General features: G+C 34.6%; 1 protein-coding gene across 4 annotated transcripts in view; it reads left to right on the forward strand.

The window, feature by feature from the left end:
• SEMA3E (semaphorin 3E) overlaps nt 1-25,555 on the forward strand; it is a 391,299-nt gene that overhangs the window by 202,143 nt on the left and 163,601 nt on the right. The window lies entirely within an intron of this gene.

Genomic DNA, 25,555 nt, shown 5'->3' on the forward strand with positions numbered 1-25,555 from the left:
AATGTGGTAAATTCAGGTTATTTGTAGAGCTATAGAGCCACCCTAAGTGCTATAGAAACCATTAGAACAGAGCTTGGCACGGAGATACTAGTACTCAATTTCAACTACTGTCATTAGTTATGGTGAAGATGGCAATAGAAGTGCTATTATCCAAATGTTAGAGCAGCAGCTGTGTCTTAATCTATTTGTTTCCTGGATGGAACATAGTGCTTTGTTCTAGTCATATACTTATTTATATACATATATATTTATCTATATATTCATGGATGCATAGCCCAGGGGTTATGCACCCAAAGCATTTGAATACATACATATATTCAATAACTATGTATTAATTCTACCAAAGAAAATCCCCTGTTTAAGAACAATGAGTAGGATGTTACTTAAGCATTTAAGTTGTGAATTGTCATTGGAACTGTTTATTAATTTTAATTCTTCATTGGGTGCATGATAGGATTGTACATCCTTATTTCCCTTGGGAGGTTAGCATGGTTTTGTGGCTTGTGTGGTCAATTAAATCAAGTTGGAGTTGAAAGATGCCTCGTTGGTGCAGAAACCATGAGATATGAGATCCGGGGCGTGATTTGTAATATTTCCTTTTTTCTGCCAGAGAAAAACAGTCACAAATGCTTGCTAAGATAGAGCCTCAGTTACCCTAGGTCCCAGAGTTACTTGCTAAATTGGGTCCCATTTTAAGACCTGCCTTGGATATGTCAACTGAGCTAGAAATAAGTGTCTGTTGTTTTTAGCTACTGACATTTATTGTTTTTTTTTTATTTTATAGCATAACCTGTCCTCTCTTGACTGACAATTGGCATTGCCCTTATTTGTGAAGAAAACATTTTGACTATTAGACATGACAAAGCAAACTATTTTCTCTGCACACAAATTAATTATGTTCAGGTGCACTCTGCATCACTGATTATGCCATGCCAGCTTTCTCTACACTTAATGTGGTGAAATTCTTTCCTTGCAAGGAAGAAACACAGCGTCTGTTGTATTTGAACAGGAAAAGTGCTTCTGGCTGGCTGTCCACAGTACTGAATCAAGAATAAAATCTGTCTGGCTGTTTATCTCCTGAATTTTAGCACTTTGAGGAATGTGGGGAGCTAGACTTACCTACATTATTATAGCTCACATATTTTTTATTCTCTTATACAGTAGACAGTGCAAAGTAAGGTGACTTAACTTGTGACAGGTACAGTTGTTAAGTAACCACTTGGGAATTCCAGGGGCAAAGTAAATGTTCTATCTCTTAGTAACCACAAGACTGACGGTAAAAGAAATCCTTTTTTTCTTTCTTTTACTTACCATACTTGGTTTGCTGTGAAATTCAGTCATAGTTCTGAAATTCTTGTTTCCCTGCTTTTTTGTATGAGCACTATTTACTCTCTTAGTCTAAAAGATACTACGTTCTTTTTTTTCTCTATTTTTAATGCATTGAAAAAAAAACACATGCCACCATACATTCTACCTGTGTGCCCATACATTGTACCCTTATGCCCACTCCAACTCTCATGTCCTTTGGTAACCTCAATATTGTTGTTGATGGTCATTGGTTTATTTTTATTTTGCTTTATTCATCTGCTTTGTTTCCTTATGTTTCACACATAGATGAAATTATCCAATATTTGTCTTCCTCTGACTTGTTTAATTTCCCATGATCCCCTCAATTTCCTTCCATTTTACAGCAAATGGCAAAATTTCATCTTTTTATATTAGATTAGTATTCCACTGTTTTTTATATATATATGTATATATATATATGCATATATGCACACCACATCTATATATGAGACACATATACATACCACACATATATACATACACACCATATGTGTATATACATACCACATATATACACATCTATATTTGTATATATACATACCACATCTGTATATACCACATATATACATACATACATGTATATATGTTTATATATATACACACACACACCACATCTTCATCTTCTTTATTAAATCATCAATTTTGGGTACTTAGGTTGTTTCCATATCTTGGGTAGTGTAAATAATGCTGAAATAAACATTCTGGTGCATATAACCCTATGATTTAATGATTTCATATTCTTCAGATAGATGCCCAAAAGTGGAATTGCTAGATCATATGGTAGTTCTATTTTTAGTTTTCTGAGTAGGGTTCATATTGTTTTCCAAAACAGTTATACCTATTTACATTCCCACCAACAGAATATGAGGGTACTACATTCTTAGAATTTTTGTTGCATTATCTTAGGAATTTATTGTAAAGAAATTTAACTTCTTACTCTCAATGGAAATGACTAGAAAACAAATAAATTATGTATAATAGGTTTAATGGCATTGGAGAGACATGAAAAAATATTATTTTAAAAGAACTTCCCTTAAAATTTTTTTTCACATTATCCTCAATGGTGCTGTCCTTGGTTTATTCTTAATTTTTTAATCACAGTTTTACTACCTTAATATTTAAGAATAAAGGAGATAAAAATTAAAATATGAGTTTTAGATTATAAAAGAATATTGCATGTAGAAAAATATACAATGTTAATTCAAAAGCTTTGTTGATCATATTAATATAGATTAATTTTAGACCTAAATTCTTGTTCTAATATTATGTTAGATTAAGCCTATTTCTTTAAATAGATAAATAGATTTCCTTGTTCAGTATTACACAATATGAGTAAATAAAGAGTACTCTTTGAAAACAATAGCCATTTCATATTGTTTTGTGGTTTATACTGCTCCATTAAAAAGAGCATGGTTTTGTTAGGCCTATTTTAAGCAGTCTTACAGTCTAATTCACAAAGGAGAATTGATAATTCCTTCCCATGTTTTATTTCTCCGTGTTGTAGATTTTATTCTGCATGCTTTTTTCCTTACTGATGGGAGACTGGTGAGAAGGGCAGCATTAAATGGATTCACTGTGAGACACTAAATGCAATATTCATTGTTTTCAAGTTTTAGGACAGATGTGTTTGTGTCTTTTGTCCAAAATGAATAAACTTTAATATATTTAAGTATCATGTGGTCAGTGATATAAATGCACCATCTCAAATTCTCTAAATAACTTATTAGTCAGATTTCATACCTAATGTAAAAGAGGCCCAATTATTTAGTGTCTTGGCTAAGTAAAGTTCTGTTAAGATATTATATGGTAGTTTGTATGAAAATTGTATTGATGGATGCAGGAAGAAAAGATATAGACATTAAAAATAGACTTTGGTTTTGAACAAAATTCTCCTGATGGGGAAAGTTGCTGGAGAAATGAATACAAATATGTAAAGAAATTGTGTGGTAGCTGTACAGAGCCTCCCTGGTGATGCAGTAGTCTATGTCTTGGCACTATGAAATTATCGGCAGCCACTGCAGCACGAGTTTGATCCCTGGCCAGGGAGCTGACCCACACGGCACAAGCAGACCTCTCCTATCTAGCCCACTGCTCCCCGCAGCAGTGTATTTCAGTAGATCTGCCTGTTCTACTCCCCACTCTGTCTCTGGTGCATCCTCTCACCCCCTGCACCTCTGGCCTATACCCCAGCTCTTGTATGCATAAATAAATAAAAATAAATCTTTAAAAAATTACTTTCAATGGTATATTGTTTTATATTAAAAATAAAGTAGTAATAAGAGGAACCTGAAAAATACTTAAAATTTGTACAAATGCAATCATCCCTTAATTGTTTACTGAACATTTTTCTCCCTTTCTGTTCTCTTGAATGAAGCTAAATGATCTTTTAAACATTCCATTCTAGTTAAAATTCCTCTATGACTCTTAATTGCTCTTAGGATAAAATCATGAATTAGGTCTCCAGACACTTTTTCATGATGTGACTTGTGCCTGTCTCCCAATCATTTCTCCTGGTTCCTGAACCTTTCCTGACAAAAAACCTACCTCTCCTTGCCTCTCAGCCTCTACATGTAACTACCCATTTGTTCCTTTGTCGCTTTTTCTTCTAAATCTTACTTATCCTGTAGCATTCAGCTTTATAACTTCACTTCAAAAAAGATCCTATTGACCCCCCCAGGATGAGACAAGTACTGTGTCATTTATAGTTATGACATTTTGATTTTTATTTCATAGTTTTTTATGTGGTGAGTAAATTAAATCCTCAAGTTCACAAGTTAGTTCATGTTTTTATAATACTAAAAACACAGAATTTTTGTACATCGATAAAAATGAAGATGAAGCACTGTAATTATCTGACTAATCAAAAATTCCTTTAAGATTAACATATGCAAGGAAAGACCTCTTTAAGATAATACAGTGATGACATTACAAGGATAAAGAAGTGAAGTTATCCATTACAAGGATAACTTTAGTGAGAGAAGTTATTGCCAATATTGCCAACACTTACAGTTTATTTTTTGGGGTTTGGGATGATACCACGGCCCCCAAACATCCAGTGTTTTTCATATAATCAGAGAATGAGAGAAGTCAAATAAGTTGAAAAAAAAATGAATTAATAAACATGTCATTGTTTGTCAAGTGGGTACAATAGCTGACTGGATATGTACTTTTCTTTTTAAAGATTTTATTTAAAAATAAATATTTTTACAAGAGCTGGAATGTAGGCCATAGTTGTGGGGGCTGAGAGGATTCACTAGAGACAGAGTGGGGAGCAGAACAGTCAGATCTACTGAAATACACTGTTGAGGGGAGTAGTAGGTGAGACAGGAGAGAATCTCAACATCACATCAGTGGTTGAAAGTGCACTTCTGAGTGCTCATTTGGAAGTCCAGTTTTCCTGAACTATGTCCAGTTTCACCAATCAGAAAGTGTTAAGTACAATTTGACACAGCATCCTACATGCCCACTTAACATTTGAAATATGGCGATATTTATCACATCCTGTGTTATGCTTCAGATAGTTTTTTTTTTTTTTTTTTTTTTGGTGGGACCCTCGCCGGTGGCCAGGAATCGAGCTGGCGCTGCAGAGGCTGCGGGCAGCCTCGCAACCCAGCGCTCAACCGCTGCGCCACCAGGGGAGGCCCAGTTCAGATAGTTTAAATACAAAATAAACATTGTGAAATTATACCATTTGTTGCTTTAAATATTCATTGGAAGTTTCACTTTAGCGGATCCTATTCTGTAATCGATCATTGGTCACAATATAATTTGAAAATAGGAAAATTCAATATTTTTTAATTTGACTTAAAAAGATCTCATAAGCTCAGGAAATAAATGGACCAGCTGCTAAAATATTAAGACTGACAACATATCAATTAAATAATTTTCGTAGATCACACTGTGACAGGAAGAACCTATTAAGAACAACTTTGTTCTCTTTGTTCTGTAGTATAAGATTTTCAGAGGTTTGCAGCTTGAGATGCATCTGAGATTGCAGTCTGCAAGCTTTCAATTTTCTCATTAAGTACGACTACCTGAAGCTGTTGACTGCCAACTAGACAAGAAATATAACTTTTTGCCAAAGGGAAATTGAGATTTGGGGCTTCAAAATGTTTAATAGTATACTTGGTGTGTCAATTTTTTTTTTTTTTTTAAAGATTTTTTTTTTTTTTAAGAGGCATGTTTTTCTTTATTTATTTGTTTGCTTGTTTGTTTGTTTTTTGTTTATACATGCACTGGGTACAGTCAGAAGCGCGGGAGGGTGAGAGAATTCACCAGAGCTAGAGCGGGGAGCAGAGCAGGCAGAAGGACCGAAGTACACTGCTGAGGGGAGCAGCCGGCGGCAGGAGAGGTCTGTGCACCATGCGGGACCCTCCTCCGGTGGCCGGGGAGCAGCCGGGGATTGAACCGGCGCCGCAGAGGCCGCGGGCAGCTTCGCAACCCAGCGCTCTACCGCTGCGCCACCGGGGAGGCCCGTGTCAATTTTTTTAAAAAAGATTTATTTACTTATGCATGCAAGAACTGGGTTACAGGCCAGAGGTGGGGGAGGGGGGGCGCAGTGAGAGTATTCACCAGAGACAGAGTAGGGAACAGAACAGGCAGGTTGACTGAAATACACTGCTAAGGGGAGCAGCAGGCGAGACAGGAGAGGTCTTTTGCGCCATTTGGGTAGCTCCCTGGCTGGGGATCGAACTCATGCTGCAGTAGCTGCGGATAGCTTCATAGGTTGTGTCTTAACTCCTTGGACCACCAGGGAGGTCTTTGGTGTGTCAAAATTTTTTTATTTGTTTAAATTATTTCTAAATTGAAAATTGCATCTTTTATATATTTAAAGCTTCACATAATAAAACGTTTCTATATGTACTTAAGTAGTAAGAGAACTAGACAAGAAATATAACTTTTTGCCAAAGGGAAATTGAGACTTACATTTAAATCTGAAAGCAAAAATTACATCATTTCTACTCAATTCTAAGACTCCTTACAGTTACTTTTCAAAAATTGTGTATTTTCTAAATCAAGAAATGGCTTGAATGTAACAAAATATTTGAAAAGAGAACTTCCCTTTCTCTCTGTTTATTATTAAACTAATTTTGCTTCATTTTTTGGGGTGGGGGGAGAAATTCTGTCTTCTTTAACATATTTGTTTTGCAAATGCAGTAATGTACTTTGTTGTAACTGTGAAACAAAGAAAAGCTCTTTCTTAGTTGTTGGAACAGTTTTAGCTTTCCAGAAATGTTATAGTTAGGTTCATTAATGAAAGCATACAATTACTCTCTTCACCTGAAGAAATTTGTGGCTGAGGATTTGGCAGGAAAAGCTCTATAGAAATTTAATTTCTGGGCCTCCCTGGTGATCCAAGGGGTTAAGCACAGCACTGTGAAGCTATCCCCAGCCACTGCGGCAGGAGTTCAGTCCCTGACCAGCCAGGGAGCTAGCCCAGATGGCCCAGCAGATCTATTCTGTCTTGCCCGCTGTTCCCCTCAGCAGTGTATCTCAGTCAGTCTGTCTGTTCTGTTCCCCATTCTGTCTCTGGTGACTCCTCTCACCCCCCTGCACCATGTCTTGTATGCATAAATAAATAAATCTTTAAGAAAAAAAAAAGATTTCCTATTTGGTTTCTTAGTACCTTAATTTTCTTCTTATAGCCCTTAGAAAATACTCATGCAAAAAGGAGTAACCAAGTCCTCAGAAAAGCATGAACACTTTTGTATAAATAGTTGTTATGAGTATCGTTGTGTGCAGTAGACAGCTCCAAGATTAAATGACTTGATTTTTACATAATGTTTCAGAAGAATGCAAAGTTCTATGATAGGCCAAAAAACTTGGCCTAAAGGATTGGAAAATACTTGATTTTTGTGAGGAAATCATTAACTTTTTGGTCTTTTCTTTGCACCTTAAATAAATCTATGTCCATCTTACTGCTCATATTATAATAAATTTGTTAAACATTAAACTTAAAAGGTAACACTATCACCAGAGTACCTTCTTATCTCCTTAATAAAATACCTATGGCAGCATCTATATTACTTGAAAAGATGTGTCATATTTATATATTAGTAGTTATGAATTATTTCACTTGTATTAGCTTGTATGTCATAAGAATTCAGAGCTTTTTCTTTCACATCCTCTACCTGGTAGTGACTTACAGATACTCTTATTCATGTTTTAAAGCAAAATGAATATGCCACAAGATTTCATGCTTTTTGACAGACTTTTTTATAATTTACTTCCCAGTACAACCAGAAAGAATGGAAAATAACCTATAATGCATATAGGAGCTTAAGAATTTTGGGGGGGTGGCAATTTGGGGGAGATATAGTAATAAACACATTTATCCTACCTTCCTAAATTCTTTATTATTTTCAGAAGTAGTGAACTTTGACCAGTGGGGTAATGGTATTGAATTGCGTAGTCTTAGGTTGTGAATTTCTTTAAAAAATATTACACAGTATGGCTACTTTTTCTTCATCAAGTACCTCTGCATAAGACAATATAAAATTATACATATTTGTAGAGTAACTTTCAATTTCAACTTATTTTGACAAAAAATTATTGAGCACCTATGATATATAATGTATGCTATCCAATGAGCTGGGTGTACATTTAGCTGTTAATGAAATTACACTATAAAAGTAATAGTAATACATGTAATCTAGTATAAATAAAATGGACAAATTGTAGTACCATGGTGACATTACAAACAAGAGTTGGGGAGAGTTAAAGGAGGAAAAAGAGGAAACTATGATTTAAGGTTCCTTAGGTTTCAATGCAATTGATACTACCAATAATAATTTTTTTGAGATTAAATTCGATAGAATTGAGAGGTTTTTTTTTTTTTTTTTTTATTCTAGTGTTTTAGTTTGCTCCTGGAAATATCCCCAAAAGATGTTGTTAGTGCTGACATTTCAAATTATGTCGTAAGGCTAGAATCTATTAAACTTAAGCACTTATTTAGGGGAAAAATAAAGTGCTTCTAAGTGTCAGGTACTTAGAATTCTGAAGAAAAAAAATGAGGGTAATTTCTGGGGAATGGCTAGGGATTGTAGATGGGTATGATCATTTTAAACTATGAGAAGGATTTTTAGATATCATTAAGATAGGATTTGTATTAGCAGTGGTAGTTCATATGCTGATGGTGACTCATGATTGACCATTTTAATTAAAATTGCACAGAATATTGCTTTTTCTCTTGTTTTCCACTTTATCACAGTATTATTGACATTATTGTGTCTTTCCAGTATTAGGCAACAGTGAAGACAAAAATTATAACCCCTTTCTGAAACAGAATTCAAGACAAAATCCCTACCATTCCTAATGTAACCCACAGCATACAGAAATCCCCTCCACCATTCAGAGATAATGAAAATGTTCTCCTGTTATTACTAACGGTATTATACAAATTAGCATAATTACCATTTATTGAATTCTTACTATATGTCAAGAATTGTGCTTGAAATGTTGATTCCATGATCTCTTATCCTTAAACCCCTGCTTTAAGCCCTGTTTCATGTCATATATTTTTTCAAGTGAAAGAAAACATGTACTAGATTAGTAAATGGGGAAATTTTATTATGAGATGGTTCATTAACCAGAGCCTTCCAACATAACCAAGACTCAAGATGGGCAAAAATTAAATCCTGAAAATCTATTAGGAAGTAGGAAAGGAAGTTTTCTCAGATTCTTTTTTTTTTTTTTAATCTGGATATCTGTTGAATGGCTTTCTCTATCTCTATACAAGTATAACTAGAGAAAGGTGTTCATTCTAAAAATTCAGGAGGGCCTCCACAGTGGCACAGCAGTTGAGCACTGGGTTTCAAAGCTTCCCGCAGCCTCTGCAGCACCGGTTTGATCCCCGACTGCCAGGCGAAGGTCCCACCTGCTGTGCCCGCTGCTCCTCTCAGAAGTGTGCTTCATCAGTCTGCCTGTTCTGCTCTCCGCTCTGGCTCTGGTGAATTCTCTCACCCCCCTGTGCTTCTGACTGTATCGAGTGCTTGTACAAATAAATAAATAAATAAATCTTTAAAATAATAATAAATAAATAAATAAATAAATAAAATTAAAAAAATTCAGGCAACTAGCAACATTAATTGCTGTCTCTCAAGCCCAGTTCTAAATACTCCAGAAAGAAAAATTGACTATCAGCTTGCATAGACTTCCAAAGAACTTAGACTGAAGATTTAGTTTTACTTTGAACACAAATCAGGGTGGAGTGATTAGCAAAAAGGATCTTTTCTTAAAAAAAAAAAAAAAAGATTTATTTATTTATTTATATAAGTACTGGGTACAGTGAGAAGTGCAGGAGGGTGAGAGAACTCACCAGAGCCAGAGCAGAGAGCAGAACAGGCAGACTGACAAAGTACACTGCTGAGGGGAACAGCGGGCAGTAGAAGAGGTCTGCGTGCCATGGGGGACCTTTGCCCGGTGGCCGGGGATCGAACTGGTGCTGCAGAGGCTGCAGGCAGCTTCGCAACCCAGCGTTCAACCGCTGCGCCACCGGGGAGGCCCAAGAGAAAAGGATCTTATGATTACTTAGAAACAGATAAAATCACAAACCCCATGCAATACCCCATCACAACAGGACTTCATGTAATGTTGCCTATATACTATAGACATAAACTTTTCAACACTGGTTTGTTTATTCTGCTTATCTCATTCTGTAGGTCTAGTAATATTTAATGGTAGTAAATGGTTTTCTGAATGTGACATTTTTCTGTATGTAACTGTGAGGTAATAAATAACAAGTGGGCCATATATATACTATTCAGTTTTATTTATCTTGGTTAGAATCACTTATAATCATGTTAAAAATCCACTTAATTTTACATGCATTACGTATCTACTATGAAAGTATTTAATAGCTATAAATCATCCTTGGAGCAAAAGTATGGTACTTGAATTTAAACTCATGGTATAAATGAACTGTTTGGCATCCATTAGATTAAAATGATTAAATTGCTTCTCTCCTGCATCTCATATTCACATAGGAAGTTTTGTACTTTTATTTAACCACAAAATACTTCACTCTCTGAAGGGAAAAAGAAAGTAATCCCATAACTTGTTAATAAAAGGGACATTGTGTTATGTGTAACTTAATGTTTCCTCTAGATTTACTATTTTAGAAAGGACTAGAAGTGGAAAATATTAGACACTAGTGACTTACAATGACATCATTCTGTATTTAATTAAAATGTGTCTTTAATACTTCACTAAGGCTTTCAAACCCATAGAGCTTTGTCTAATTTCAAAGTAGGATTATTTTTAATTTTTAAATTTGATGTAAATTTTCTAATTGATGTCTAAACATTTAAGCAAATTTAATTCAGAACTATTTTGCTGACAAATTTTTCTTAGTGATTGCATTTATAAAGAAAATCCCCATATTTACTGATTATTCATTTATTTAGTTGATATTTATTGAGTACCACATTTTTAGAGATATATTCTTACAGACATATGAAGTCTTAGAGATACAAAAATACATAACAGATTTGTCCTAAAGAGAAATGTGATATATATCTAAGCACGTAGAATATGTAGGATAAGTGGCAATAAAGTCTCATAGAAACCTTATAGAAGCATCGAGAAATGTCATCCAGGTTTTTGGAGAAAAGTTGTGTTGTAGTTAAGACTTAGGAGCTTTGTTGATCCTGAGCATTTGGCCCCTTTGAGAGGAGATTGGAATTCTCCCAGCTAAGCTCTGCAAATGCTCAGAGCAGCAAACTGCAAGCATTATTAATGCAGCATATTTCCAAAGGGATAACTGTAGCCTGTATAATAGCATCGACTCACTATTGATTTTTATATATAAACACTGACTCAGTTATCTATATGCACAAAGCAAAGAATGGATAAATAAAACCCAAGATTACTTTATAAAAGCCACTGGTATTCAATACTTTATATTATTTCATTATTTCAACATTTTCCCTCACTAACTTGTTTACCACAGTTGAATGATAAAGTAAAATGTCATAATTTATTATGGTGGCATTCTTACAGTCTATTAAAGGATCTCTAAAATATTTTGACATTCAAAAAACTTGAAGCAGGCAGAAGATGGTGGAGAAACACAAGGTCCAGGATCTCACTGCATTTATGTTTTGGCATAGTCCCGGTGCCATCTGGATGATTCATCCTAACACCTGCCACTGCAGGTGGATCTAGCTCACCTTTGCTCCACTGTTCTCAGCTTCAGTGGAGCCAAATACCATAAATCTACATATTTGTGAGATTGTTGTATATGTGAGAGTCTTTTGGAAACCATAATTGATGTATTAATATAAGCTTTGTAATAACAATGCAAAGTTAGTTGCTATGTCTTCCATATAGTCTTCATCCTGTTTCTAGAACTGTAACATCAGTGCACCTGACTATTCTTCTATTCTATATAATTCCTGATTGTTTTTGAGCCTATACATATAGTACCTCATATTCCGTATACCTTGTTTTACCACATCTTACTTTATTGCCCTTTGCAGATAGTATGCATTTCACAAGTTGAATGTTTGTAGCAACACTGTGTCAAACAAGTCTATTGGCAACATTTTCTCAGTAGCATGTGCTATCTTTACTTTTAATTTTATGGGCAGTAAGGTATATTTTTAAAAGATTTTATTTATGCATACAAGAGCTGGGGTATAGACCAGACGTGCAGAAGGTGAGAAGATTCACGAGAGACAGAGTGCGGAACAGAACAGGCGGATCTACTGAAGTACACTGTTGAGGGGAGCAACGGGCGAGGCAGGAGAGGTCTGCTGTGCATGTGGGTCAGCTCCCTGGCCAGTGATATTGAACCCATGCCCACAGTGGCTGTTGATAGCTTGATAGCACTGAGACTTTGACCCCTGAACCCCCAGGAAGGCTCAAGGACAATAAAATATTTTTAATTAAGGTCCATGGGTGGGTTTGATTTTTTTAGACATAATGCCATTGTATGCTTTAGAATACCATATAATATAAACAAATTGTATATTTTATGTGCATTGCACTGGGAAACCAAAAATTTGTATGACTTACTTTATTTCAATATTCCTTTTATTGTGGTGCCTGGAACTGAACATTTCAAGGTATGCTTGGTATTTATTTATTTATTTATTTATTTATTTATTTATTTAACAGTATAATTAACTCTCCTTTTTTCAAAATCAATACTTGGGAAATTAGTTCTTTTGCAACAACGGGGGTGTTGTGATAGGGTATTAGAATTCATTGTGATGTTAGATTACAACTTTACCCTATATTCTACGGAGTGAATTTTATTTTGGTAAATTCATATTTGTTTTAAGACAACAATAACCAAGAAAAATAATATTTTGCTCTATCGTCCCATATATGTTTAACCTATATTTGGACAAAATTGAATATAAATTTTATCTTTAATTGCTGATTGGAAATGGGCTAGGCAATTCATGGTAGCCATAGTAACCATGTGTGAAAACTGGCAATATTGGAATAATATTGGAGCAAAATATAGTCAAAATAGTAAAATGGATGAACATATAAAGAAGTGGTTAAACAGTGTTCATTGCCTTACCAGAGAATTCATAGAGATGGGTTACATAGTGATTATATAGTGAATATCACTAAAGTCTCCTCTTGTCAATGATATATTTCATTTAGCAAAACAGCTATCACAAATAGCTGTCAAGTGTTTTTTAAGGCCTGAGTCTTAAAATAACCAGAGGCCTCATTGATCTTAGGTTGTGAGTTCTTGTCTTATTCTCCCTTTTCTAGGATGGCATACTGTAACCATAGACTATGAATCATAGTGTTTATTTTTAAAAATTTATTTATTTTTGGGCCTCCCTGGTGGTGCAGTGGGTAAATGCAGCATTGTGAAGCTGTCTGCAGCCTCTGCAGCATGGTTTGATGCCCAGTCAGCCAGGGAGCTACCCACATGGCACAGCAGACCTCTCTTGTCTCCCCTGCTGCTCTCCTCAGCAGTTTTTCAGTCCGTCTGCCTGTTCTGTTCCCCACTCTTTCTCTGGTGAATTCTCTCACCCTCCCATGCCTCTGGACTGTACCCCAGTTCTTGTATACATAAATAAATCTTTAAAAATTTAATTTATTTTTAATTGAGGCAATATTTGGACACCTCCATCAGGTACTATCACCATAGTGCACCCACCATGAAATCACTCTTAGTCCTCCACCACAGTCCCTTGTTCCCACCCTCTTTGTTCCTACTGCTACCCCATGAATCACAATGTTAGTGTAGAAGTTTTTAGTATATGTAGTTGTGTTTTTGTTAGGAATACAAAGTATGTGGATTCTGCCCATAAACTAGATGATTGCACTAATGGTTCTATTAAGTATTTGTTCTATTTCCAGAAGTGTCTAGTAAATCACCTTTCCAATCAGTATAGCTATTACCATAAATTTATTGAGAACAATGTGGTCTTGGTATGAGGGTTAAATGCTCAAGCTGTTATTGGGGTAAATCAAAGGCCATTGATAGAACTTTCAGATGAAAGTGCTTTCTAAAACTTTGCCTTAGAAAGTTATCATTTTCAATTTGTAAGGTTATTTGACCATACTGTATTGTTTCTCTGTGTCCATGAAAATTTTAGGGTGCAATTATTTCATGTAACCTAATTCTCTCAAAGTTCCATCCATATTGTTACAAATGGCAATATTTAATTCTTTAGCAGAGCTAAATAGTGTCCTGTTGGATATATTTACAATATATTCTTTGTTCAATCATCCATCCATGGAGGCTTAGGCTGGTTCCATTTTGGCAATTTCTTAGTTTTGATAATTGTACCCGATCATATTTTAACATTAGGGAAAGTCAGGGAAAAGATATGTGGAAATTTTGTGCTGTTTATGCAACTCTTTTGTGAGTCCAAAATAATCTCAAAATATAGGGAACAGAGATATGAGAATTTTAAAGAAAATAGAAATCATCTTATGTCGTAGAATATGTGACTACTGTTTAAGCATACTATTGTTAGGATGTTTTTAGTTGTACGTAACAGAGAAACCAACTTAATTGTCTGAAGTAGTTGCCTATTTAATGAAATACCAAAGCAAAGGGGGGTGCTCAGTCAAGATTTTGAATCAAGACTCTGTCTTCTTTGAACTTAGATTCTTTGGGTTAGCTTTACTTCCAATGCTTCTTTATCCTCACCCAGGTTAGGAGACAGCTTTAGTTATTCTAGGCCAATCAGTAGTGTCCGGAATGAGAGGCCTGTGAATTATATGATTGTTTATAAAAGTAAGGGACTTTCTTTCCCAGAAGTTCCAAGGAAACTTCATCCTTCCCACACCCTAGAAAATCTAACTGGAATAATATGGTCAGACACCCGTTGGTAAGCCGACTGCAGGTACAAGGGGAATCATTTAGATCATTTTTCATAGGTCTTTTTTTTTTTTTTTGGTGGGACCCTCGCTGGTGGCTGGGGATCGAACTGGCGCTGCAGAGGCTGCAGGCAGCCTCGCAACCCAATGCTCAACTGCTGCGCCACCAGGGGAGGCCCATTTTTCATAGGTCTTTTAGACAGAAACCATACATGGTTTCTAAAAGTCGTCACTGACCAGGGGATTTTACTACTGTGTCCACCCTAGAGATGGAGATGGGGTGTTGAGCTGTGTTTTAAATAGATGGACTAAAATCATGTTCTGAGGAAGGGGAAATATCAGGAAGGAATGAAACAGTCCCAGATAGCAGCTTTTCAGAATCAAAATTGTATGTATGTGTAATATGCTACTAATAAATACTCTAATGTGAAAACAGTAGAAAGACTATCTGAAATCTGTACCTTTCCAGAAAAACTGTGAAGGTTTGTACTGATCCTCTCAACAGCCTTGCTATAATTATTTCAGCAATCTGGTGAAACCCAGTAGGTTAACTTATTAGTCCTTTAAATTCCATCACTGATTAGTCTGATCCGTTTCCACTTGTTTCAATAAGCATCCTTGGAAATGGTTCCTTTGTTTATATATATTTGGCACATTTCCCATCCCTAATTTGATCACCTGCACCTGGAAAAACTAGTAATTTCATTTGAAGATTCAGGTGCCCTCATTAAGGAACAAAGCATTACATAAGCTTCCTGCTGGCTGAACAAATTTAAATTGTTCTCACATAAGCTCCTCACCTTCTTACATACAAAATGTTATATGAAAAGCAAAACAAAAGTGTCTTTTGACACAGAGGGTAAAAATATTCCATGCTCTCTAGAGAGAAACAATCCTTAATTTAAATAAGCTGGCAAAGTTTTCTATACTGGCACCGTTCACTATATGGAAAAACCTCAGCCTTTAAAGACACTGGTAGTGTATTGTAAAGAAAGGACACAGCTGGTTTGTGTTCCCCCCAACACAAATATAACTTTTAACAAATGTGAAATAAAATAATTTTTCACTTTTTAGCATTCAACTGTAGTTTCGAAATTATTTTCAACAAATGATTATATTTATGTAGATGCCACCAATGACAACCACTTTCCATTTATGCACTACATATTCTGTTATGCATTCCCATAGTACATTTAAAATATTTAAAAATATATGGATTAATTGTTTTTACAATGAATATCTATTGAATATACATTTATGGTTCTGAAATCTCTTTTATCTCTATACCCAGGCATCTTATTACTTGCTGGCTTTCAAAATCAGTCTATTCAAAATGGAACTCATGAAACAGTCTGAATCGGTTCTTCCCAAATCTGCTTTTGGTTGAGAGCACTACCATCCTGACATCGGTGACATCGGTCTATATTTCCCACTGTCATTTCTAGCTCTTCCTAGCTACTTTTCATCCTCTACGTGTAATAACTACCTGCTCTTGACCTTATATCTAAGTGATCTTTTAACGTGTGCTTTCCTTCCATTTTCACAATGACTGTCTTGTTACAACAGGCAACATTTTTTTTTTCTAGCTGGTCTTCAGACTCTAAAATTCTCTCCCTGATCCACTAGTACACTCGTACACATGATCACACATACCCATGCACACCCTGACACACACGGACACATACAACTATCAGATAATTACTAATATATAGACCTGATTTTATGTTCTTGTCTTTCCCTGCTTATTTGATGGCATGCTAGTAACTAAAATTTAACAAACAAGGCTCTCCCTAATTTGCCAGTAACCATTTTAACAGTCTACTTCAATCGACATTTTATTTCTCATCTTTATTGATTTTGTGTCCTCCTTTCAAAACACATGTGTTTGATTCATCCTCTAAGCATCCTTTTCACCCATTTTTTTCCTCACATGGCTTACAGATGGCAAGAGTTCTCTGGAGTCCCTATCATAATGGTACTACTCCATCCTGATGATATAATTACCCCTCAAAGACCCCATCTCTTAATCTCCTAATATCTCACCTTGGGGGTCAAGTTTTCAACTTATAAATTTGGAGGGGTCACATTCAGCCCCTTGTATTTCCTGACCAGTATTTCATTGACTGTTTTATTCTTTCCATTTATTTTAGCTAGCATCTCTATGGTAATTACTTCCAAATTTAGTACCTTTAGTAGATATACTTCCTTTACTTTTTTCTGTATTTTTCTTATTGGCAGTAACATTGATTTAAAACACTGTATATGACTTAGGAGACTAGCTTCATACCTCCTCAGATACATGTCACCACACCAGACCCACCACCATGTTCCTTTACCATGGACCATTGAGGCCGCTCCTCACTTTGTTCCTATCCCCATCACCCCTTCCCCTTTAGTAGTTCAATTATACAGTCATATTTCTAAGACTTCTTTAGGTTTAGTATTTTCAGTTCCTTTCTATTGTTTCTCTGTATTCCACTTATGAGTGAAATAATCTGATATTTGTCTTTCTCCTTCTGACTTATTTCATTTATTATAATTTCCTCCAGTTCCATCCATGTTGTTCCAAATGATGAGTATATGTTTTCTTTAATAGCTCAGTAGTATTTCATTGTGAATATATACCGCATATGTATTTACTGTTCTGTAAATAGTAATTAACTGTTCTGTTGTTAGAGACTTGTTTTCATAACTTGGCTAATTATATCAATAAATAGTGCTGCAATGAACGTAGCATTGTACATATCCCTTAAAATTAGTGATTTTGTATTCTTTGGATAGATAGCTAGGGGTGGAATTGCTGGATCATACGATATATCTACTTTCAATGTTTTGAGGACCCTCCATATTCTTTTCCTTAGGAGCTACAAAAGTGTACATTCCCACCAACAGCATACAATGTTCTTTTCCGCCACAACTTTGCCAACGTTTGTTGTTTCTGATTTTGTTGATATGGGCTATTCTTAAAGGAGTTCTCATTGTACTTTTGATTTTCATTTCTTTGATTATAAGTGATGTTGAACATTTTTTCATGTTCCTCCTGTCCATCTATATGTATTCTTTGGAAACGTGTCTATTTAGCTCTTCAGCAGAGGTATTTTTCTGAATCTCAAACTTATATACTAAGCTTCTTGCTACTTATCAAATATTAATTACTTATCAAATATTGATTCTTTTCAATACCCCACCATACTTTAGATCATTGTAGTCATTAAAAGCAGATGGCGAGGTCCAGGAGAAAAAGGCTATTATTGTTCCCATTCATGCAACTGTTTTTATGAGCAAGGACACTCCTTTCTTATCCCTGTTTTCATTGAACAAAATTACATTACATCCTCTGGCAAAGTCAGTCATTGAATAGGAAAAGGAAATTGCCTTCTTGGCCCGCACTAGTCAATATTCCACTTTTTTTTCTTCTTTGCATAGATGGCTGTCATCTTGCATGGCAGCAGTGTTAGGAGTGGCATGGGATGAGAGACATTACTCAAAGCCCAGGTGGAGCAAAGAGAAGTCTAGAGGGGCTACACCATGGCTATACCATGCAAAGGCAATCTGGTGTTTATTGGAATAAAGTACAAAGTGGGGCAAGTATGTAGAGAGTGTACATATGTGGGGAAAGAGTTATTGGGGATGTAAGCTAGGGTGGAGTGACCAGGAGCCATTTCCTGGGTGGGTGGGTGGGGGGGCTCTATTGTTCCTAATGATTAAAGCACATTATCTCTATTAGTTCCCTGCTGTGTTCAGCAGATACTGGTTTCCCAGTGCATTCCTCATACCAGGAGTTTTGCCCTTGGTGAGAAGCCCCCTGCATGACCCAATGCCCAGCTGACAAGCAGTTAGGCAACCTAATATTTTTAACAGTCATCCAACATGTTTTCACACTAGACTTTGCTAATGAATCAACTTGTCCTCATTTCGGAGAAGAAACTTGACATACGATGTAAATGAATTTGAGTATTTAGTACCTCTTTCTAAACATCTCATTGATATAGAAAAAATATCTGGAGTTATAAACAGTAAACCTCAAATACTATAGGGGAAGGACAGAGAATGTGCAGGGAGAGACCATGTTCACTTTTTAACATATGCTTTATGGTGTTTGATTTTTTTCAGTGAGAATGTGTTAGTAATCTTTAATTTACAAAAAAAAAGAACCTATTTTTTCTTAACTTTGTTATAAAAAATATTCCATTAAAAAGAAATTTTTCCTGAAACTCGTAGACATAGAATAAGCATATAATGTCAGATAATATGCTGTTACGTATCACTCTGAGGAAATCATTTCTCAAGGTAAGGGAAACCATCCCTAGACACAGAGGTTAGTATTTAAGAAAAGTATTAATATTATACATGCTTTTTAGGCAAACTGAAGTTGTTGAGCCACTTTGAAGCCATATATGCCTGGACTATCCAGATCACCAACCCACAAAAGAGCCACTAATTCCATGTGGTTATCGAACACTTGAAGTGTGTGTAACTAGTCCACATTGTGATGGCTATACTTGTATATTCTATTTCAATAAACAAAATTATCTCAATGACTTTTGTATTGATTATATACTGAACATTTATGATTACATAAAAGAATTTTGGTAGATTGAGTTAATAAAACATTGTCAAAATTAATTTCATCTGATATTTATTTAAAGTGTTGCTCATAAAATATGTAAAATTGCATCTGTGGCTTGAATTATATTTCTGTTGCATAGCAATGGGCTAGTTGTCTCATGAGAAGGGGCATTTAGAGTTCAGTTTGCATAAGAGTTAAGCAGCTTTGTGTGGAGACCAGTAGCTCAACATGATAGGACTGAAGTGAAATTCACTGAACTCAATGTTTAAGTATCTCAGGAAAAAAGAGCAGATTTTAACAATTATAATCTAGCTATGTATAATTTAGGCACAATCTAGATAGATAATAATCTCAGGTCAGAAAGAAACTTACTCTGAAGAGAGCATAAGAAACTTTCCCCAAGTCAAACAGCAAATTGGGTGTTGATGTCTGACTATAATTGACAGCCTCCCACTAAGGCAGCAACATCAGAAATAAATTTACTGAATTAAGGATAATATCAAAGGATGAAAGGATAGATTTCTGAACTATATATATACCTGTGAAAAGCAATATTTCTTTTTTTTTTTTTTAAGATTTTTTTAATTTATACCAGAACCACGGTACAGGCCAGATGTGTGGGAGTGTGACAGGATACACCAGAGATAGAGCAGAGAAACAGAACAGGCAGACTGACTAAAAAACACTGCTGAGGCGAGCAGCAGGCGAGACAGGAGAGGTCTGCCGTGCCATGTGGGCATCTCTGTGGCTGGCCTGGAATGGAACCGGCACTGCAAAGGCTGCAGACAGCTGCACAGCACTGCGCTCAACCACCTGCGCCACCAGAGAAGCCCTGAAAAGCATTATTTCTGATAGAAAAACTCAAGTCAATATTCAGTAGATATTATGAAATACAGTTGCTATTGGTATTAAAATGAAACTAAATCATGAATTCCAAAGTAACTATGACGTGGCAGCAGATGCATTGAGCAGCATATGGGCAGATACATTGATTACTGGGTCTGATTGGCATTTTAGTGAAATATATATAGTCTGTATTCCTTTTACAATGTAAGTAATCTCCATATCTTTTGCAAGGAATTGAATGAAACAAATCTCTCCTGAAATTTATAATGAATTCTGAACTCCTTATGATTAATACTAGAAGATGCATTTTAGAGCTCTGAAGCCCCGCTCCCTCCTCAAAGAAGTAGTAGATGCATATCCACAATCTTTTCCCCACCTTCCCTGCTGAAGAACATTCTGAATATGACAGCTTGACTCCTGGTCCTTTACGAAGCTTAATGGGTAGGAAAAATGTAGATGCCAGGAATGCTAGATTGAGTTGGAAAGAACTGTTTTATTTCTGGAAATGAAAAGTAATCAATTCATAAAGAATGGAAAGGGAAGAAAGTTTTAAAACACTTGGAGAAAAAGCAGATTTTTGTGGGCAGCTTCTGTATAAATAAGGTAAGAAGACTAGTTTTTCCTGTACATTATGGATATTCGATATTCTGCAGGAAGTCCTTCAGTTTCTGTTTGCTAAACTTTAGAAAAAAATGAAATAACTTCATGATATCTTATTCTCAGATTCAGATCTATATTTTATAATACAAAATGCAGAAATACGGTTGTTCCAAGTATGATGGCTTTGATGTTTCCTATGCTGAAAGAAATAAACTATTTCTCATTTACTTTCCTTTTTCTGTCTCCATGAATTCTATGACCCTTCAACTTGAATATAGCAATTTCAGAGCTCAAGGAAGCCTGGAGTCTGTATTTATATTGTTGACTACAGAGATTACTTCCTTCACTGGAGGATGGTGGGTAATGACAGACTGCACACAAGGAAATGGAAACCTGTAGATTTTTATTATAATGTTTGGGAGAAAGATAGTTTACTTTAAACAACTTCTATTATAGTCTCTTTTTTGGCTTACTCTTGGTCTTCAAAGGAAGGTACAGATTAAAATAGCATGCCAAATCGCTGGCTCCTTTAAAGTGATAATAAACCTGAAACATTATATCAACAAGAAAGGACCTTTGAGATCCTCCAAACCAGAGATTATTACTCTTTTGAGGGCCCCAAGCCCACTTGAGTTCTGATGAAAGCTATGCACATTCTCCTTAAAAACAAATACACGAGACTATAAATGCAAGCTTTGCATGATTGACAGGGATTCAGTACTCACCAGGTACCCCACAAAGTATACTAATATCTGATTCACAATGTCTAAACTGGCCCAGTGCCTTTGTTTCTTAGAGGATAAAAGATGTTTCCATAAGATTGGGATGATGATATGGGGATATGAATTCAAATTACCATGGCATTTATCTCTGTTTGCATATGCATGTGCAGTGATATATTTGCAGGGTCATAGGATACAAACTCTTGCACAACAGGTTGAGGGGTAAGGATATTTCCCAAGTATAATGAGAAAATGCTGCAGGGCTTTAGTAGAGAAATGACATGATTGGTTTCTTTTGGAAAGATTGTTTTATGGAGCATGGAGTGGAGGAGAAGGGACCGGTGAAGGGACTTTGGGAACTTAAAACTTGTCTGTCAATATTCAGATTTCATTTGAAATGAAGTGTTTGGATGAAGAATTCACTCTTCATATTTTTTAAATTGTGTATTCAATAGTAGCTATATATACACACACATATATTTAAATTGCAGTTGTATACGTAACATAGGATATCAATATTTTTTCTTTGTTATGTAAAAGAAAAGTTATTCAAAAAATAAGTTCTCTCATGAGGAGACCAAAATTCTTTTTATAATAGGGCAATCTCATTTTTCTAGCATTTGGTTTTCCAAATAGAAATTAATTTAGCATTAATAAGGAATGCCCATTTTACTTCATCTGTGATTCTGTGCAACTTTACTTTCACTAGTCATTTGTTCCAGATATTTTACATTTCCAACTTGATGGAGGTATGACAGTATGCAATCTGATTGTCATCAGAGCTTTATCCAGCCAGTGGGAGAAGGAAGTATATTATCTTGTCTACGTTTTCATTTAATTGGACACAGTCTAAACACAGTCACAATTTGTGTTTCAGGAAAACTCTGATGTTGTTAGTTTCCAATTCTATTTTTCATTATGAGTACAGACTTCTAATCACAATTTTATTTTTTTTAAACCAGGATTGTATTCTTTATTTCTTTTGTATGTAAGAAAAATATTTGCATTTGTGACTGCAATAGGAAGCAATATTCTCTTCATGACTCAACATTTCAGAGTAATATGTAGAGTTATGACCTGATTAGACTTGCCTTAAACACCTTAGTATTCTTAAAATGCATAATGTTTCTGCTAGCACAAGAAGGAAAAATGTTAGTATTTTGCAGTTAATTCAATTGCTTTCCACTAATGAAAATTGTGACAGAATTTTTTATTGCTACAAAATTCCTCTGCCATTAAAGTCCTCCAATCATTGACTGGCAGTGTAAACAAAGCTTTGTGAATAAAATAAAAACAGTACATCTATATTTAATCAAATTTAGGCATAATACACTTCTATTCTGAACTTATCTGCTTTTTATTATAGTGAGTCCTTCATTTTTAGGTTTTCTTTTCTTACAACTGATTCTGTGATGGAAGGGTGTTTATTTTGGAATAGTTATGGAAGCAAATAAATATTATCTACCTTCATTGTAATAATTAGCTTTCCATTTGTTCATGAATTTTAATAAGTGTTTCCATCATTTTTCTGTATTAGATGGTGCTGTCTAATAGTCCAAGCTATAATGAATATAGAGAGCATTATACTATAATTATGTAATATGATAAATATCACTACAACAGCAGTCATATTATAATAGATGTATCAAAATAACACATTGTGTGTTTTAAATTTACCCAATGTTGTGTGTCAAATACAGTTAAAAATAGTTCAAGCTATAGATTCCGTCTTTAATAACTACAGCAGTAAAAAAGATAATCAGTATAGCAGTGTTACACAATATAGCTGTTAAACCAAACTAAATATCATGAACCCAAAAAAACTTCTTTGGGGTAATGTGAAACGCTTTTATTTCATTGCAGTGTTTTCTTATGAGAAAACGGTTACAGTCATAACTGAATTCAAATAGTGTTCTTTTACAAGATCTTAGGAAGGTAAAAATTAGGAGCTTAATATCCTTTTTCTTATGTGTGTCAACATTATGAATTAACAATTTAGCTATTTTTCAAATTTTGACAATTATTTTGATTACACATCTTCCTCAAAATCAATAGATTCTAGATCTCTTTACTTGAAACTAGAAAAGGTAAAGTTGAAATTGAAAGGAGATTTGATGTAAGGATATTTTTACTTCCTCTAGCTTGTTAAAATATAAACACTGTGGAAATGTTTTTTGCTTATAATAAATATGAAAGAATATAAAAATATTACTTCCAAATCTCTGAAATGATATATTTTCCTTCTAACTCTTTTATATTATAAAAACTTTCTACATTCTCTCTTCTAGACTCAATTTTCCTCTATTCTTGTTTAAAACCATTATTATCTATCAAACATTTCATCTACAATTCAAATGAGTAGACAGTCTGCTCACACTTAATTCTTTCATCTGTTTTGTGTATATTAGAGAATTAGTAGAATTTAATTAGTAGAATTTGACAAAGCACTGCATACCTGTATATCATGTTAGTGATTTCTCTACCTGTAAGATAAATGTACTAAGTGGCCCCTTATATATGTCAATTCTGTCTGTACCTACTAGACTATGTCTTGAACTTCTTATCCCCTAGTGGTTTTAGAATAGTATCTCAGATCTTGGCAAGTTACTGACATCTGTTGTTCAATTTCTAACTTAAGTCAAAATAGTAATAAGTATGGAAAATACGAACTATACCACAGAAGTCTACTACATAACACAGGACTTCTAAAACTTTCTTCAATGTTTTATTCCCATTGTACAAAAAAAGTTAAATATTCTTCTACTGTCTATTGATTGACCCTTTACCATTTAACTTTCTTGAAGTTTACATAAATTATGTTTCAATTCTGACTGATTTGTCATGTATGTATCATGTGAAGATATACATGCTATATATAAATTTTAATGTAATTATTTCAACATTTAGATTTAACTTTGGTGGTTTGAGTAGTAATTTGGTGTGTTATTTAAGTGACGTGAATATAAAGCTTATATTGAATTAATGAGAAAATGTTAAATACAATTTATAGATCTTGAAATGATATAAAATAAGCATAATTATCATGGAAATTATTTGAAACTTAAGCTAATGATAATGACTATTAAATGTACACCAGTTATGTTCTTTTGGCAAAATACATTTTCTTCTTTTTTTTTCCAATTTTTATGCTTTTATTGAAGTAATATCACAATATAGCATTTATGTTTCAGGTGTGCACCATTAAAAATCACCATGTGTGTATACTACCCCAAGTTCACCAGTAAGAATTCACTTTTATTGTTCATCATACAATATATTGACCCCTTACACCTGATTTACCAACCACTTCCCCCTTTGTTTTGTGATAATGAATCATTCATTGGTCTTATAGTCTTCCCATCTGTCAATGGGTAAATTTAGGTTGTTTCCAGATCTTGACTATTGGAAACAATGCTGTGATGAACATGGGGTGTATATATCTCTGTAAATTAATGCTTTTGTGTTTTTTTTTCAGGTAAATACATAGAAGTGGGTTAACTGGATTTTATCTGTTATCTGTATTTAACTGTTTTAGGAATCTCCATACTACTTTTCATAATAGCTGTGCCAGTTTACATTCTCAACAGTATGTAAGTGTTGCATTTTATCTACTTCCTCTGCAACATTTGTTTCTTGTCTTTTGGTGCATAGCTATTCTCACAGGTATGAAGTTTTGTGTGACTGTTTTGATTTTCAGTGTGACACATTTTACACATTTATCTATGCTATTAAAAATTACACACTTGAAAGGCGTATTTACTCATAGAAATCAATTAGTAATGAGAAACACCTTGGTAAGTTTCAGCCATTTCATGGTTATTTATTCAGAGACATTGCCCTTTTTCTTTTTAGAAGTAAAACCCCAAATTTTAGCTGGACTTAATACTATCTATTTTAAAACTTATATTCCCACCTTTCCTTATAGTCTGTATATTATTTGCTTATGTCTAAAATTTTCTAGCAAATATTTGAAAATATTAGCTATCATAACTTAATAAACTTCTAAAAAAACTCAGGTGAATTAAAGAATGAATAAGCAATGTATCTAGCACAGGCAAATGAAAATCTTAAATTATTTTAATAAGATGCTGACTAAAAGAAACAAGCCTGTAGTTGATTATCATTTGCACAATAATTCTTATAATTAAATTTGTATTTAGATATATATCTT

The sequence above is a fragment of the Talpa occidentalis genome, unplaced genomic scaffold (genome assembly GCF_014898055.3).
Source record: "Talpa occidentalis isolate TD23 unplaced genomic scaffold, MPIMG_talOcc4v2.1, whole genome shotgun sequence".
NCBI classification, from domain to species: Eukaryota; Metazoa; Chordata; class Mammalia; order Eulipotyphla; family Talpidae; genus Talpa; species Talpa occidentalis.